Source organism: Fistularia commersonii, chromosome 20, assembly GCF_037954325.1.
Source record: "Fistularia commersonii isolate RoL2024-O1a breed Wild chromosome 20, RoL_Fcom_v1.0, whole genome shotgun sequence".
Classification (NCBI taxonomy): Eukaryota; Metazoa; Chordata; class Actinopteri; order Syngnathiformes; family Fistulariidae; genus Fistularia; species Fistularia commersonii.
Genome location: NC_141303.1, coordinates 7066437 through 7083362, shown reverse-complemented (window position 1 = coordinate 7083362; position 16926 = coordinate 7066437). Strand labels below are relative to the sequence as shown.

The following is a 16926-nucleotide window of genomic DNA, read 5'->3' as shown; positions in this document are numbered from 1 at the left end:
AGTGTTGCCAGCCTAATTTGGCTGTGTTAGGCCAAGAACGGAAGTCATGTAAACAAATGTTGTGGGCGTGGTGCAATAACAGAGAAACTAAGGATGACCTGGGAGGAGTATTTTGTTGTGTGTCATTGGCTTCATTATAATAACTGAAATTCTTGTTTTGTTCTCATTGTTTGATCCTAACACTAAAAACAGCTTGATATGGCCACTGTTTGACATGGTTTTAACACAGGGGGTGCTGGTGTTACATTTGCTCATTAGTCTCAGCTGCCAATAGGCGATTCATTACATCGGAATCGAAAAGGTCCTAAAATTAATTTCTTGTTCCTGCAATAAATAATTCATTCACCAAGGCAATTCCTCCTGGAGTTTATAGAAGTACTTAAAAGTTCTCGTTTTAAAGTAATCCCAAGTATGGCAAATAATTGAAACATTTTTACTTTGTTTCACACTGAAGTATTTCTATCAACTTTTCTACTGAGTTTGTAAATTTTAATTGATTGCTCAATGGCTGGAGTTATTGGCCGTCCACCAAGTGTTAAAGTAATTGGTACCTTTTTAGAGATATGTGAGGGGAAATCTCAGATTCCAATGACAGCGAGAATTAAAATTAATTACTTTTATGCCTCAGTCACAAGATATGAAAAGAGTGCAGCCATGTTGTGGTTTGAACAAAGGGAGCATGTGGGTCCTGTCCTCTGCATGTGTGTGGTGGGGGTGTGGGGATCCCATAACCAAGATGTTGGTTTGGAAGGCAAGGAGGAGGGTTTTATGGGCCAAATAGGATTCATGTTTCAATCCTTGCACGCTTCAATCCCTCTTTGTCACATTATTAATGTTAATTCCCTGAGAGGGGATCCTGGAAATGAGGACTTTATGAGGACTGTATTAAGTGAAACCCCCATCTTGATTTTTTTGATTTGATATTTAGCCAAGAACCTCCAGCTGGTTGCTGGGTATCATTTAGTCTGGCAGGATATTTTGTGTGCTCATCTGTTCAGACCGTGAGTAGTAAAGAGTTCACTCATCGAAAATGGATGATAACAATATATCAGAGTAAACCTGCTCATTCTACTATAACTTCAACATTTCAGGTGATTAAATAGACCTTAAAGATGTCCCACATGTACATGTGCTAACCTGAAAGAAAAACAGAATTATGAAAATCAGTCAGACTGCCTGGGTAATGTAAAGTTGTTACGTGTTTGACTCCGATAAAACCATCATTCAGTCAATTTGCAAATTTGAAAATATTTATTTTGCCAAAGCATACTGATTCAAACTATATGCCAGACATCCTCTTTGATCGGTTTATTTTAAGCAGGTCAGATGCCAACTTACGTCTCCCTCACACACAAATCAAAGTATGTAACAGGCCTCGAAACAGCAGACACATATCAGTTTCAGCAGCAGACTGTGCCAGAGCACGGCATGCTTTATCCTGCTCTTAAAATGCCGCCCCACCTTCTAGAAAGCACCCTCAAGTTCTGACAAGTTGTTGAGCAGAAGCAAGGACAAAAAACATGTTTAGGCTAAAGCTCTGATTTTATTTTCATTCATGAAGTTGTATAACTATAAGATAAAAAAAACAGGAAACATGGATTCTCTCTGGTCTTGATATTCAATAGTGTGAGGAAGGATTAAGAGTCAAGAAACATTTAATTTGTTGGGAGCGATCATGGGTGAAGTTAACTTGCTTTACAAATCCGAGTGCCTTTATTCATGATAATCCTCTATATAATATATGGAAATGAATACATGCTTTGGTTCAGCCATCTCTTTCTGCAGCAATGTCTTTGTGTGTCTTTTAACCATGGTAATGTTATTTATGTTAACTGAGTTCAGGTCGTTAGAGTTGTAATTTCAGTCATGCACATTCTTATTGAATTTATATAATTTGTTTGAATAAAGGTACCTTGTTTCTCATTCCGTTCAATCGTACTCATTGTTAATTCTTCCCAGTCTCAGTAACTGACTGTCAAAAGACACTACCTGGTTTCAGCCATTATTTTCTTTATACTGACATGGCTTCCAAAGCCTCCTGCATTTGTTTGTCAGATTCATCCTCTCGTCAAAGAGAATGTCGAGCTTCTCTTTGCAGGGTTGCAGTATTCCGTTATGAGCAGGTTCCCACAGTTTAACATATCTGTATGATAACATTACTGGAGAGAATGTGTTGAAACAGCCATGCATCAAACAAAACCAGCTGCGTCAACAGCGAAGTAGTCCACAGGCATTATTGTGTTACGGCTCGTTGTGGTATCGCCCTGCTTCCATTGTCCTTTTTGTCTCCCAGTTATGCCATTTGTTAGACTTTTACGAGTGGCCTGCATTAAGAAGGGCCTCTTTTTACATCTTGTTATATGAAAAAAAAAAAATCAGTGACAGTCTGACAGTTATTGATAAATAGGTCAAGTAAAAGTGTGTACCAGAGGACTTCCACTGAAGTTTTGGGATGCTTGGTACGCTGTTGTTTGTGTCCTCATCATGTGGAGCTATAGCTCGGATGCCGCAGGGCAGAGGCTGTCAGACAAATCCTGTTTTAAACAGCAGGTGTTCTTGTTAACATACCACCACATCCTTTTCTGATTTTTTTTTTCTCTCCCCCCCCCCCCCCCCCTTCACCTAATTATCTATTTATTTATTTATTTATTTCAGAGCACCATACAGCTCTTGGTTGGGTTTCCCAGCTACCGATGACTGCTTTTGTATTTAGTTTACGCTCATCTAGTTTCAGGGTGGCTGTCTCTGCTGAGATTATGGCACGCTGTTAGATAAGCAGCTTGTAATTTGGCCACCCAGCCATACAAGATGGCTGTGTTCTATGTGCCAGTTTGGGTTCACTGTAGACTTTGTCTCCATGTCAGCCAGTCATGCATCCTGCTGGCAAAATGCCAGACTCGCATTCAAGTTGGCAGTCAAAGTTGAGCCCGGGACCTCAGATCTTTTTGCTAGTCTGGTGAACTCATTTTCAGTGTGTCCTCGCATGACGATAGCTGACTGGCATGTTGTCTTCACCTTCCGAGCGGACTGAACGCTGATTGGATTATGTTGGATTACCATTACCATTACCATTGATGTTTTGTTTGTTTATGTGCTACTTCCATTCTAATATAGAGTGCATTACGCTGCCTCTCCCTCATCTCTGCCCTGGAAAACCTTTACCACAGATTTCATAGTGCAGTGGGCTTGGCCTACATCTGGAGGGATCAACAAGTTAAGCCACAGTCTTTCAACCCGCAAATTCTGTCAATCCGTTACAAGCACGTTCTCTGCGGATGCATCCTTTTGCCTGTTTGAGAAGCTCTTTTATCTTTGTGACCTAATATCTTGAGATTTTGAGTGAAAATTTAGATTTACAATTTGTCTGTAAGTCATGAAAATAATATAGTATAAATATTGCTCTATACTGAGTATTTTTGTTGGTCTCTATTTTTTTTTTTTTCAATTCCTTGATGATTTTACTTCAGATTTTGGTAATATTCGATAAGCAAGGCACAGGGTTCATTGTAGAAATTGTTTTAAATTCTAGTTTTACCATGACAGCCATACAAGATTATTTGTACTAGTTTTTAAAAACAATATCTTCAATGTCCCTTATACCCTATTTATTGGATTCAGTGGATTAATTTCGATCAAGGTGTGGCTGGAGGGCTCAGTAATGGTGTGTGGATGAAGAGGCTAAATTTGGGCAAAAAATGTATTTTTAAGTCTAAAGTCAGAAGTGGTTAAGCTTAACTTGAGATTCCTTTTCATGGTTGTTGCTGGTCCGTTGTGTACAACTAAGTTTATGAGATGACGAAAGTTGTGTGCCTCTCCTGGGATGGACTATTCCACTTGGTAATTAGAAGCTTTCCAGAGGGTGGGTAGACCAATAGGACCCTTTTGAATGCTGGCATTTAATTTTTGTGATAGTTAGGGGTCTCTAACATGGGAAGGGCTGCATCGGTGGAATTTGTGGACATGGCTCCACCCTGGAAGAAACATATGTACGATGGAGGCCTGTAGCCTCCCACCACATAATACGAGCCATAATATAACATTACCCCCTTCACACATTCCTTAGCAGCGAGTGGAGCCTCTCTTTTTTATCTCTAGCCTGTCAGTTATGATTCAGCTGAGAATATGCTTATTTTTAGTGTGTTGTAGAATTTATTTTCTGTCCCCTTTCACTAACCCATCACACTGAGATACTTTTGTCAACTTCATGCCTTTTCTTGACACTTATTTTTCCACCATGTATCAGTTTTGACAGACCATGCTGGTTATACTGTATTGTAAGAAAACATGTCACTGTATAAGCAGAGAAATGTGGTCAACAAGCTTGTAATCACAGCTGAACTTTTCAGGGTCAGCTACAGTCTGCAGCCAATCGGATTTGACTCTGTTCATGTAAAGCAAAGTCATTCCCAATCTTCCACTGCATTCTTTGCTTTTACATTAACATTTCGTTCCCTGAAAGCTGGATGGGTGGTTAGGTCAACATATGACATTAAATCCTAAGGAAAAGCAAAGTAAAAGTACTTTCTTTTTAAAGAAAAAAAGCTAAAGGAAAAGAAAACATATTTCAAGCCCAGGTGTCTAAATGAAGAGGTCAGAATGCATTAGGTCACTAATATATAACTGTTCTTAATGTCAGTGTATCAGTGTAATGCCAGTGGGTCAACATCATCAGTTGTATTGGTGAAACTAAAAATCAAACTCAGAGATTGGACATCCAATCTATGTAATCATGGAGTTCTCTCGCGGTCACTGTTTTTTTTTTGTTTACCTGTATTACTGTCATGTTACAAAGGTATGAACCATTCCTCCTTTCGAAGAGAGATTTCAATGGAAATTAAGTGCAATTAAACTGCCTGAAAATATATGACAGGAAATCAAAATTTAGTTCATGTCATATAATGTTGAGTAAATGGAACATTTTTCTGTTTCATTTACCTGGTAATATTGCAGCCACCAAAACATCAGTCCTGGGCTTTTATTGAAAGGGATGGTCTGTTCCACCAGAACAGAAGCCCTCCATGGGAACCAGACCTGTCTGTTATTCCAGCTGCATGACATTCTTTTCAGAGGCAGCTGCCCAGGACTCTACAGCTTCCAATGTTATCCATTCACGAGTAAACCGGTGCGGCTCTTCAATGATGTCCGTAGCACCGGTTCTGAAGAGATAAACTCTTTCGCAGCATTCCTTGAAGCAACAGTCTCACCTCTAAAATGGAAATGTTAGTGTTTGTTATGCTGGATCACCATTGATATATAACAGTGGAGCAGTACAAAAATGTTAGCTACAGGCAACTTAACACCCAGACATCTTCTGACTGAACTTGTAATAACCTTCCTAATCATGTAACAACATCAATGACCTCCAAGAACATTTATTTTAAGTAGTCAGTTTGTGGTCTGGGAATGGCAATTTGTGATGATTTCTCACAGCTATTATTTGTGTTCTAATGGAGTGAAAAGTGTTGTATGAAAACCGGGAACGGTGTGGCACAGGAGGTAGGGCCATTGTCGTTGGAACTGAACATTCCTGGTTCAATTCTTTGCTCTTCCTATCATGCTGAAGTGTTGTTGAGTAAGACACTGAACCCCTAACTGCTTCCCTGGCGCTGGTGGATGGCAGCCTACTGCTCATGGTTCATCCGTGATGGGTTAACTCCAAAGAATGAATTTCCTCACAGGGATCAATAAAGGATAAATTATTATGAGGCTTGGTGTCGTGGTGGTGACTTGCAATATGAACTCACATGTAAACTTAAGTGACATTCCATTGTTAATCCATAGGGTTCAATATGATGTCGGTCAACCCTTTGCAGCCATTCCAGCTTCAACAAGCCTGTCCAAAAGGTTCAGGAGAGTGTTTATGGAAATTTTTGACCATTCTTCCAGAAGCACATTTGTAAGGTCACACACTAATGTTGTATGAGACGGCCTGGCTCTCAGTCTCCGCTCTAATTCATCCCAAAGGTGTTCTGACGGGTTGAGGTCGGGACACTGTGCAGGCCAGTCAAGTTCATCCACACCAGACTCTGTCATCTATGTCTTTATGGAGTTTGTTTCGTGCACTAGTGCTGTCATTTTGGAAAAGGAAGGGGCCAGCTCCAAACTCTTTCCACAAAGTTGGAAGGATGGAATTGTCCAAAATGTCTTTGTATACTGAAGCTTTCAGAGTTCCTTTCACTGGAACTGAAGGGCTAAGTCCGGCTCTTGAAAAACAGTCCCACACTGTAATCTTCCCCCTCCACCAAATTTCAGACCTGGCCCAATGCAGTCAGACAAGTACCGTTCTTCAGGCAACCGCCAAACCCAAACTCGTCCAACAGATTGCCAGATGGAGAAGCGCGATTCGTCACACCGGAGAACGCGTCTCCTCTGCTCTAGAGTCCAGTGGCAAAGTGCTTTACACCACTGCATGCTGCGCTTTGCATTGCACCTGGTGATGTGTAGCTTGGATGCAGCTACTCGCCCATGGAAACCCATGCTGTGAAGCTTTCTGCGCACTGTCCTTGAGCTAATCTGAAGGCCACATGAAGTTTAGAGGTCTGTAGCGAATGACTCTGCAGAAAGTTGGCGACCTCTTCGCACTATGCACCCCAGCATCCGCTCCGTCAGTTTACGTGGCCGCCTAGGTGCTTGATTTTATACACCTGTGGCCATGGAAATGATTCGAACACCTGATTCCAAGTATTTGGATGGGTTCACAAATGCTTTTGGCCATAAAGTGTATCTTAGTTTGTCTAAAATTGGAGAAAAGTTTTTCGCTCAATGCCGCCATTTTTGTTTACAATGTTGTCTGGGTAGTGATGTCATGAGGTTGCACTCTGCTCCATCCCATTCATTTTACCCTAAGGTGCTAAAAACATGTCATCTGAGCAACCCCTCCAATTCAAACACAAGAGAGATGTGAGTGAGGAGGGTAACGTTTAAGACAGAAGTCACAATGAGTTTCAAAAGAAGATGAACAAAGACGCGAAAAGGCATGATTCGGCCAAAGTCGCTGGTGTGGTGTGCATGTGGCAACGGCATTGTTATGGTAATAGGGAGAGCGTCTGTTGTAAGTCGCTCCCCTTTTGGCATCGGCTGTTTACTGTAGACTAACAGACCGCTGTGTTGACTGACTGGGTGACTTGTCGTCCGCTTCCTCTGTGACCGTACTGGCGCCCGGCCTTTCGTCATCAAAGGCTACTTTTGCAGTAGCAGGTCATTCACATCCTCACAGGAGAACATTTAGCGTCTCCTGCCTGTGGCGTTTTTTTCAAGCGGGCTTTGTTACTTTCCCAAGGACCTTTTTTGTACTTTTGAAAGAAAACTAAAGGCACGGTGTTTGGCCTTAGTTTCTGCATATTTAGCGTGTTTAAAACTAGCAGCACCTCTGAGGTCTTTCAGCAGCCTAGGTTGGTTCAATGCATTAAATGCATCCGGAGAGAAGTAGTGAGAACACAGCTGCGGGTCCGTAGGAAGTTCTGTACGTCCACAAGCAGTTTCCACTCCTTTCATTTCTTCTTGTCCCTTGGAAAACTCTGTAGACTAGCATCACTCCCTTTGTTTCCCACGGACTGGAAATTGCAGCCAAAAGCAGCACAATGTGGCATTATTATGGTATATACTGTACAGAGTGAAAATTAACGTTAGTGGAAAGCCAAAGTTAACACAATGCAACCTTTCTATGTCATTAACCCAGCGGGCATTGGGCTAGTAAAACAGTGGCTGCTCTCAGAGGTTAAACTGTGTTATATATTGTGATTTTAAGAACAACAATTCCTCATGCTTTTTTAACACATTCTAGAATGAGACAAAGATTAAAGTATATTAATGCCTATTAGTCCTCTCAGGTGTGGTTCCCTTTAAGAAAAGTTTGACCCTGAAAATATTTCATTTCATGTGCTAAAGCCAGATAATCTATTAGGGTTCTACATATTAATTAATTAGAAATAAGGCATAATTCATCGATGAATCAAGCACCGCAGCTTTGTTTTTAATAGGCTGCACATATGGTGAATCTTTTGTGTTCACATAATCCTTAAGCATAAAATTGCTTCCAATTTACCTCCTTGGTAACATGTGAAATATTGTTGTGCTGGAAATACCTACTGTGACATAGTGAGAAAGTATTTCATGAGTATCCGACAGAGGAAGCCACTTTTTCCTTGCAATGTTTTTGGGGAAAATGCACTATGTTGTATTTAAGGAATGTTTATTGATGCTGGCAGGGAGTAACTAATTAGCTGGGTTATGTTATCAATTATGTGGGAGATCCGCAGCTTGTTTAGATTAAAATACTTTGAATATTTTATGCATTTCTTGGGGGCTGAATTGTGCAGTATTAGTTTAGCCGAAGGTGTTTTATTGCATCTTTGGAGGGTGTGAGGATTTGAGGATGTAGGACTTGCTTTCTTTTCAAATTAAGTGTTTCCAAATTAATGTTTTCATTCACTTAGTCACACTTTCATAGTGTCGCTTTCACACCAGACAGGATTCACACCTTATCTCCTCTTTCCTCTTTCTGCTCCCCAAACGAACCTAAAGAAGTTGCCCAAAGGCGGGGGGTTTGGGGATTGGAGGTGGGAGGCCGTTAGGGGGGGCAAGTACGCAGGGGTTCTGCCCAGCTCAGCTGCATCCTATTAGAACGAGTGTTGAAAAGGGGTGTGGTCTGGAGCCAATAACATCTGTTCCTGTCCCCTCTTTCCCTGCAGCCCTCTGCAGAGAAAGCCAGAGAGAAGGAGACTAGAGAGGGAGTGGATATGCTGAGATGAAGTTCTTTCCGGTCAGCGGGCTGTTTGCAGAATCTCAGGCAGCAGCTCATGGTGTATGTTCAGCTGATTCCATCCATTGCCCTCCCCCCCGCCGTCAGAGTGCAAACTGCCTCTATATTACTCCCAGCCTCCAACCCTCTGTTTTGATGTTCCTCCCGGCTGATTTTGACAGTCTCTGCATTACAAGGTGCTTATTAGCCACTCCAGCCTCAGACAGAGGAACTCAGACCTGAGCAAATCGCATACCTTGTACGGGAAATGCACCGTTGTGGGCTGTGTGTAAGCATCGTTTTTTTCTGTCGACAGTGCAGAAAACTGGATGCTGCAGTGATCTGAGGATATAAAGGGAATGCTGAGAGCAGATCGTGGACGTGCTCATTTCTCAACTGGGTAAGATTTGATGTGTATTATTATCAGTTTGTCATATTAGCATAGGGCAGAGGGGTGCTGAGGATGAGGATGAGGGTAGCTATCTGCTGATTGGAATTTGTGTGGACTGCATGTGACCGGTAGATGGTCTGAGGCTATCGCTCCATGAGGGAGTCGGGCTACCACTCCACTTTATCATTCTTAAGGATTGAAGCCGGATTCCCCCTCACCAAGACATAACTGATTGTGTCATATCTTTTTAATTAATGGGTGTCAGAGTGGAAAAATTGTGTTGCCGTAGTAACAAGGGGGGAGGGGAGGATGACAGGGTGCTTCGACCAGGCCCCAGAGGCTGATTTCATGGTAAGAGAGTTGTCCTCTGTATGTGGGGAATGCCCCATAATGACAAGGCTGGTCTGTAGATAGGGTGAGGTGTTGGTAGAAATATGTGTTGCTACGCAGACAGGCTATGGGCTGGTGCCTCCCACCCAGCCTCTGTTTGTGGTCCAGAAAACGGAGCCCATTATCGGTGTCAAGTGTGTGAGAGAAAGAGAAGATGGCATACCTTCCATAATGGAGAAGGAGTGTAGATAATCAGGTCAGTGAAATGGAAAGTCACCTTGAGCAAAGAGAGGTCTGCTCATTCTATGGACTAATTTCCTGCCACCGTGCAGCCTCCTCAGGTTCCACGTTTGCTCCTCTGTTTTCTCTTGGCAACCTATGACACATAAATACTATGCAGACCGTTGTACTATAAAGGGCTAAAAGCTAGTCTTTGTATTTCAGCAGGCGTTATGCTTGTGCAAAGTGACTGCAAGCTAGATTTTTACCCTGTAATCCTTAATGGTCCTGTTATTTGTTTTTGTCCGAGTTAAAGAGAAAATCCTATTTTCTCCCCTCTAAACATCCAGAGCAGATTAAAAAGGAGGGTAATGTGCGGTGGAAGGGGCTTACATTAAACCAAGCACCCACCCACCCAGTGCACACCGGTCACCCGCCACGGTGGTTACCATAGCAACTGAGGAGGAAAGGATTTTTAAAGGGCGCAGTCTGAGATTACAACTCTCCACATGCCCATAACCGTTGAGCTGATGGTCGTTTTTTATTTGTCAGAAATAAATTTGTCATTAATTATGACACATGCAGAAGTAAAGCTCATATGCTATAGTAATGTGGACAGTTCCTTCATTCTGATCGATAAAGAGTGACTATTTTTGGTTCAATATCTTCAATCATTCAAATTCTACACCCCTTGAATAAATCAGTGTGCTTGATATTTTTGTTCTAATCTGCCATAAGACACTGCTTCTGGGTCACTCACTGCCGATGTGATGCAGACCTGCTATTAACTATTTATTTAATGTTTGAAGAAGAAGATGACACTGATCTGATGGTACTGTAGCTTCTGTTTCCCTGATCTCATTTAATCACTATAGCCCCATTGCTTTTTTTAACAGTAAGACTCGCATATTAACAATATCCTACTATTATGAATGCACATATTGTACCATATTGCTTAATTTCTTGATTGCTGTGGATTAGGATTTTTCTCATTTTAGCTAGAATGATGTGGAATTGCCTTTTTACACTGAAAATTCTTTCTGTCAGATGTTTTCTTATCTGCTGGTGAGATTTGGTGCCAAGGTTTCTCATGGGAGTACTTAGCCATTTAGAATACCTTCAGATGTTTCCCTTCCTATAGAGTTTTTATAATGACCACAATCATAATACATCACAATCAGCCCCTTTTACTCTAATGCCCTATACAGATATTAGTGTAAGCAGCTGGGTAATATTTGATTGGAGTATCAGTGAGTGCTGCCTGTTTCTATAGAAGGCAAAACAGCCTATCAATATTGCGCCCCCCCCCCCCCCCACACACACACACACACACACACACTGCCACAACTGTCATTCATACATAAGGCATCCTTATGTAAATGATTCACTATTCTGATACCTTTTTCCTGTTTGCAAATCAGCCCCAGTGAGCTTCATTATGAGCAAAAAGGGTTAAATCCATTAATTCTGTGTTGGACTAATTCATATATTTATTTTTCTCAAAAGTGGCCCCTCTGTCTAGTGTCTAAATTGAATGTTGTTATGGATGTACAAAGCAGCTTTGCAGTGGTTGCAACCAGACCGTATTGTCATTTATTGTTTTTAACAATTTGACATTGTTTTTAGCACTCCTGCTAAGATTCAACTTCTCCGTTCACTTGCCAAGTAGCTTCCATGTCATTTTACAATTTTCTAAATTCAGATGTTACAGCTGACTCATTGTTCAGCTATGTCTGATTTCTCAAATTCCATTCCCTAATCTGATTGTCAGTGATGAGGAAAAAGATTATGGCAAGCTACAAACATCCACCAGTATCGTTTTTTGGTTTTACATGGCCTTTCCCACTGACATATGACAAGTGCCTGACTGTAAAGATAAATTTTTCATAACACACTCAATTTCCCTAACTCCAGTTTTCGGAGAAAGCAAACCTATTTCACTTTTTGTGCTTTTTGAAGATAGTTCACATAGAGAGCAACCAAAAGATTCAAGAAATTAAATGAAGGATACCCAACCATATGATGTGTTATTTGATTTGTATCTGGATCACATTCATCATCAACAGGTTTGGCTATAACAGTCAGCATCTATGTTGTCATTTAACAACCCTCTTGCTCTGGTTTTCAACAGTCTGAAGTATTCCATATCAGGCCATTCTTATTCAATGTAGTCTTATTAAGTTTAACTATAATTTTTCTTTTGCGTAAATGTTTGTAACCATCATCAACAAGACAATCTGAAATGACTGTACTCAACCCAGAGCAGAGACATTGTGCTCTGTTTGCTCTACGTTGCCCTGAGCCTAACCTCCACTTGATGGTTTGACCTGAGGAACAATGCTATCATGTTTGGACTAGGGGGTTGGAGTCTTGTCCGCAGAACCAGTTTGACAGCCAAGCCTGTGGAAAGAGCAGCCTTTTAACCTGCTTTTTAATCTCTGTCCTCACTTTTCAGTTGCACACTCTCACAAACAGGAACACTGATATTTGTTTATATATTTATTCATTCATGTCATTTAGTTGAAGGAAGAATTTGAAAAAGTGAATTCCAATGAATTATTTTAAGGGGTACTAGAGTGGTTGATGAAATTAGATTTCGTTTTTTTTTTTTGGCTAATTTTCAAGCCATTTAAATTGTATTTCATGCGGCATTAAAACCTCGGTTTGTTTTTTGATTTGGATAATCCAAGAAGTGTGATGGGTCAAACGTATACTTTATTGTTCCGGACAAAATACACTATTGTACTTTGAGTTGTCAGTGTTGAAGCAAATATATGTTAAATGCCTTTCTGTAAGGATATGGAATACATCACTTGATTCACATGTGATTTGATCTTAGAATTCATCACATTTATTGACAAACCTATGTCTTATCAGTACAGGGGTCTGCCGATCCATTCTTGAATAATACTGTGCCCCGTGCCCCTCTAAACAAACCATGTCAGTCATTGAAATGATTATTATTTGTCAAGCAGTTTTGTTGTGTGGAATGACGATAGTAACCAGATCAGCTTGCTTTTATCACAGCTCTATCTTTCCTGCACTTCTAGTCAGCTCATCATTTTGAAAAGGGCCTCGGGCAGAGATTCACATGCTGGTCCCGTAGGCCATCCAGTCATAACACAGTAGGTCTGTCAGTAATCATGTATCCTGATGAAGTGTGTTAGTGTAAGGAGGAAGGAAGCAGAAAACAATTAGATAATATTTACTCACCATGAACAACAGTATCCCCATCCTCTGTTATGCGGTGTCCAGTGTACACAATCATATTAGTATCCGGCTCTGTGTTATGCTACGCTACAATCAAGGATGCTATTTTTATCTTGCTTGTGTTTTGCCTATTTGGTTATTAACTAGAACAAACTGATGAAATGTAGTAGCCATCACTGTTCCCTTGAACTCGGGAAAATATCTTCAGATTGCTTGATTTGTGAAGCCAACATGTCAGACCTTCATCTTGATAAAGAGGAAAAAATTGCAATGAATCCCTGAGAAGCTGCAATGAGACATTTAAAATCCCCAATATTCCCATTTGTTTGCATTTTCAATAATTTGAAAGTGAATACTGTTTCATCTTTATAAAGCAACACAGCAAGCAGTAGTTTTAATCACCTTTTCAAATTGTACAATGTTTTTTGTATTGATTTGGCCGTGGTATGATAGAGGTGCAGGTCCTAAAGAACTCACTGAAAAGCTCAGAGTCCGGCTTATAGCTCAAAATGAGTTAGATCATTCTTATTACTTTACCTTTTACAGTTGGACTTCCTTAGCCTTCTGACAAGTGTTTTAACATTTCTGCTGTTAGTGGAACTGCTTCATTTGCCTGTTTCTGTGCTGGTATTCCCCGCTCTGTGCTCTGTATGTTAATCCAGTAATCCGAGAGCCACTCCAGCTCTACTTGCGCAGACATGTGACATTAGTGCTCAAGAGGCAATGCCTTTTTCATCTCCTGACACACTGTCCTGTAATGTAAACGCACATGAGCACATAGTCACCTCAGCAGGGAAGACCCACTGGTGTTTGATGATCAAACTAACAATCATTTGATGGCTCTATCGATTAAGTGGCAGTTGCAAAGAAGTGATAGATATTAATTTTCTCTGAACCTGCCATTTTGGTTCTCCATCACAACACTGTTACTCGTGTGTTCAAGTCTCTGTGTAATTACTTGTTGAGTAATTACGGTGCCATTAAGTAATTGGATGAGCGAGAGCTATGGGTTAAATTCAGCTGTGAAATACAATTAGGCACCCATGGTCTTTTTTTGCTCATCCAGAGGAACTGAAATTATGTTGAACATATATAATATGTTCACTGTAAAAATAATTACAATAATAATAATAATAATAATAATAATAATAAATTAAAGCTCTAAATGATTTCGTCATCAATCAGTACTTAGTAGCATTAGCTGTGACTACATTCAACATTTTTGTTTTAAGTTTAGCAATGTTTTATTGAGTAATTTGTATTGCTGTATTATTTTTACTTGTTTAGATATTCGGACTTTTTGTGGTTTTGACCACATGCTGCTATTGTGAAAGTCAAGCAAGCATCCAGTGTCCAAATACTGGTTTGCTGGGTGGCTTTCAGCAGAGCAGCCCTAAACTGAGACAGTCTATTTTGATTTAGAAAAAAGAAAAGAAAAAAACATGACTGGCCTTTTGTTTTTGCTGTCTAAATTGATCCAAAATAAACCATTACGGCGGTGCACAACAATCCTGGGGGTGTTCAATCCATAAGGCACAGATGCAGATACAACAGCACTTCCAGAACTTAACGAAATCTGTTTTTCAACAGCACTTGCAAATCTTGTTTTATGCTCTTTACTACATGCAGTCTGAGCACGATAACAAATGAATTATAAGTATGATGAAGGAGCAAAACTATGCAATGCTCGAAGTCCAAGATAGAACAAGACCCACCACCCCAAATGGTAAAATTGAAGAACTTGTACCTGAAAATGGGGAAGGGCTTCTGTTACCTGGTATTAGTTTAAAAACTGAAAGATCTAAGAGGGTATTTAGCAAAATATACCACAGACTGTCTGTGATCAGATCAAAAATGTTGGTTGTATTCAAACCATACTGTATTTCTGATCATACTGTATTTTTTTTCTTTGTAATAAACTGATGGAAATTGCTAAAACTATATCATGGGTTTACTGTGCATTGAAAATAGTGCTGTGATTTGATCATCAAATTGCAAGTATGATCCATCCTAAATTGCTCAAGAAGAGTACATTTTCGGTGCACTAAATGCTCCCCTTATGAGCCTCTAGCTCCAGGTCAGACCTCAGAATGACCTCAGAATGAGGAGTTAATGTGCCCTCAAGGACATTTCAAAAATGACAATTATTGCTAATTATAAACTGAAAACCAAAAGAGTCAGAAAACTTTCAAACTATATCTCTTCAGTGCCAAATGCCAGAAAACCATTTTGCCACATTAGAAACGAAGAAACTCTAGCTCTGTCTCCCTTCAACAGTCTTTAATGCTGCAGATGAATTAGGCAACTGCAGCAGCTTTAGGTATTTAAGTACACCTCATGTGTAGAAACTTCTGAGAGACAACTGGCTTAGAAAAAAGTATTTCACACAAGTTTTCAGGACACCTCTGATCACTCTGATCTCTTTCCAAATTTAAATTCTTGTCTGCAAGAGCACACTTGCCTAGTAGCATTATCTCCAGGTTGTCCGAGACGAGGCCTGACCAACCTGCGGTTCCTGAGCCGCATGTGGCTCTTATGTTAATGTCGAACTTCGTGCTTGTGTGTTGGTTTTTTTTTTACAGTATGTGTAAAATGTTACCTCTAAGCTGTGCACTTCTCCAGCATTCTCCGCTAACAGCAAAAAGACCCACACAAACGCAAAAATCGACATGACCGTAAGAGTTGCGGGTTGGCCTGGCCTGGCCTAGACATTATGCAAGGTCACTGTAGTTCATGATGGTAATTATTTCATTACACAAAACCCAATCTTATGTATCTTTTAAATGTTTCTGAGTACAAATTCTATGCAGAAACTGTTTGACCATTCCAAGTAGCAAAAGGATAAATAATACAACATTATTTCTACTTTACTTTTAGTGAAGTATGTAATGATTAACTCTTTACTTTTTTCAGGCTATAACATTTCAGCATTTCCTCCAATGCAGTTTCTCTGGCTTTATCTACTTTGATGTGATTACCTGACCAAAAATTGACTTGAAAATTAACTCACCTTATAGAACGTCAAAGTGCATGACTTTAATTACCTTTCAGCTCAGTTATTAATGTCATCAAATGTATAAAATAGAAAAGGGGTGAAAATCAACAGCATGGAGACAACTGGAGGAAAAGCGTTGCATCAACTTCATTCCTCTTTGCAAATGTTTCATAACGGGAGTGACTTTGTTAAGCATAAGTTGCTCATCTGCCTTTTCTCTGATCGGCCTGACAGTTTGGTAGGTTTTGTGGGGAAGTCTTAGGCAGGCACCATGTTCAAGCTCAGGCTCACTTTACAAACACTGGGGTTCTTTTTACTCTTTGGCCTCATGCCAGGTCATTCGCCAAACCACATGGTTGAGACAACAGCTAGGCTATCTAGGGATAGAAATCTCCTGCAGACAAAGAGAGAAGTGTTTGTTTGAATACGAGTGGGTGGGTTGAATTATGATGTATATGAATGAAGTAAAGGAATCTGTAAGCAGTGGCCGAAAAGAGTCTCAGTGTTACTTCAGAGCCAGCCAGAAAGGACTTTTCAGTATTTTTCTTGATTTAAAGTGCAACTATTACCTTGCATTATTATTTTACGAGGTGTAAGCATTTTACATATACCTCTACAATGACGATTGTTGTTAACATCGATTCATTCCGCTTTTACTTTCTTGCACTGCTTATAGATTTTTTTTCCCCATTTATTTATTCTTTTTGTTTGTAGTACAATCACTCACCCGTAGGTGACTGGAAAACTTCAGTTGTATGGATGTGGTGTTTTTCAGGGTCAGCTGGCTATGAGAGGAATGTCCTCTTGTTCTAACAGGTCTCGGTAATGTTGTATGGAACCTTGACCATCTGACAGACAACCTCTGGGGGCTAGTGTCTGTACAATCTCACATACGCTAACAATTAAAGCACAAACACATTCTTCATAGGACCATAGTTTTCGTGCTTAACCATTTAATAACGCCAATCTATTAGTCTATCTTAACTGATCATTTAAAATATTTTTCCCTGTTACGAAGAGTCTCCTCCTGTCGCCAAAACA

The 16926-nt window shown here is 40.3% G+C and overlaps 1 protein-coding gene across 4 annotated transcripts in view; it reads left to right on the top strand.

Annotated features, from left to right (window-relative positions):
- daam1b (dishevelled associated activator of morphogenesis 1b) overlaps positions 1 to 16926 on the top strand; it is a 46257-nt gene that overhangs the window by 4961 nt on the left and 24370 nt on the right. For 2 of the 4 annotated variants that reach the window (XM_086167659.1, XM_086167656.1), the window contains exons 2-3: positions 8691 to 8937; positions 9057 to 9140. The exons of 1 other annotated variant lie outside the window; for it this stretch is intronic. The gene's annotated coding sequence lies outside the window, so the exon portion shown is untranslated. The remainder of the gene's footprint in view (positions 1 to 8690; positions 8938 to 9056; positions 9141 to 16926) is intronic. One more of the 4 variants, XM_086167657.1, reaches the window with a different exon arrangement.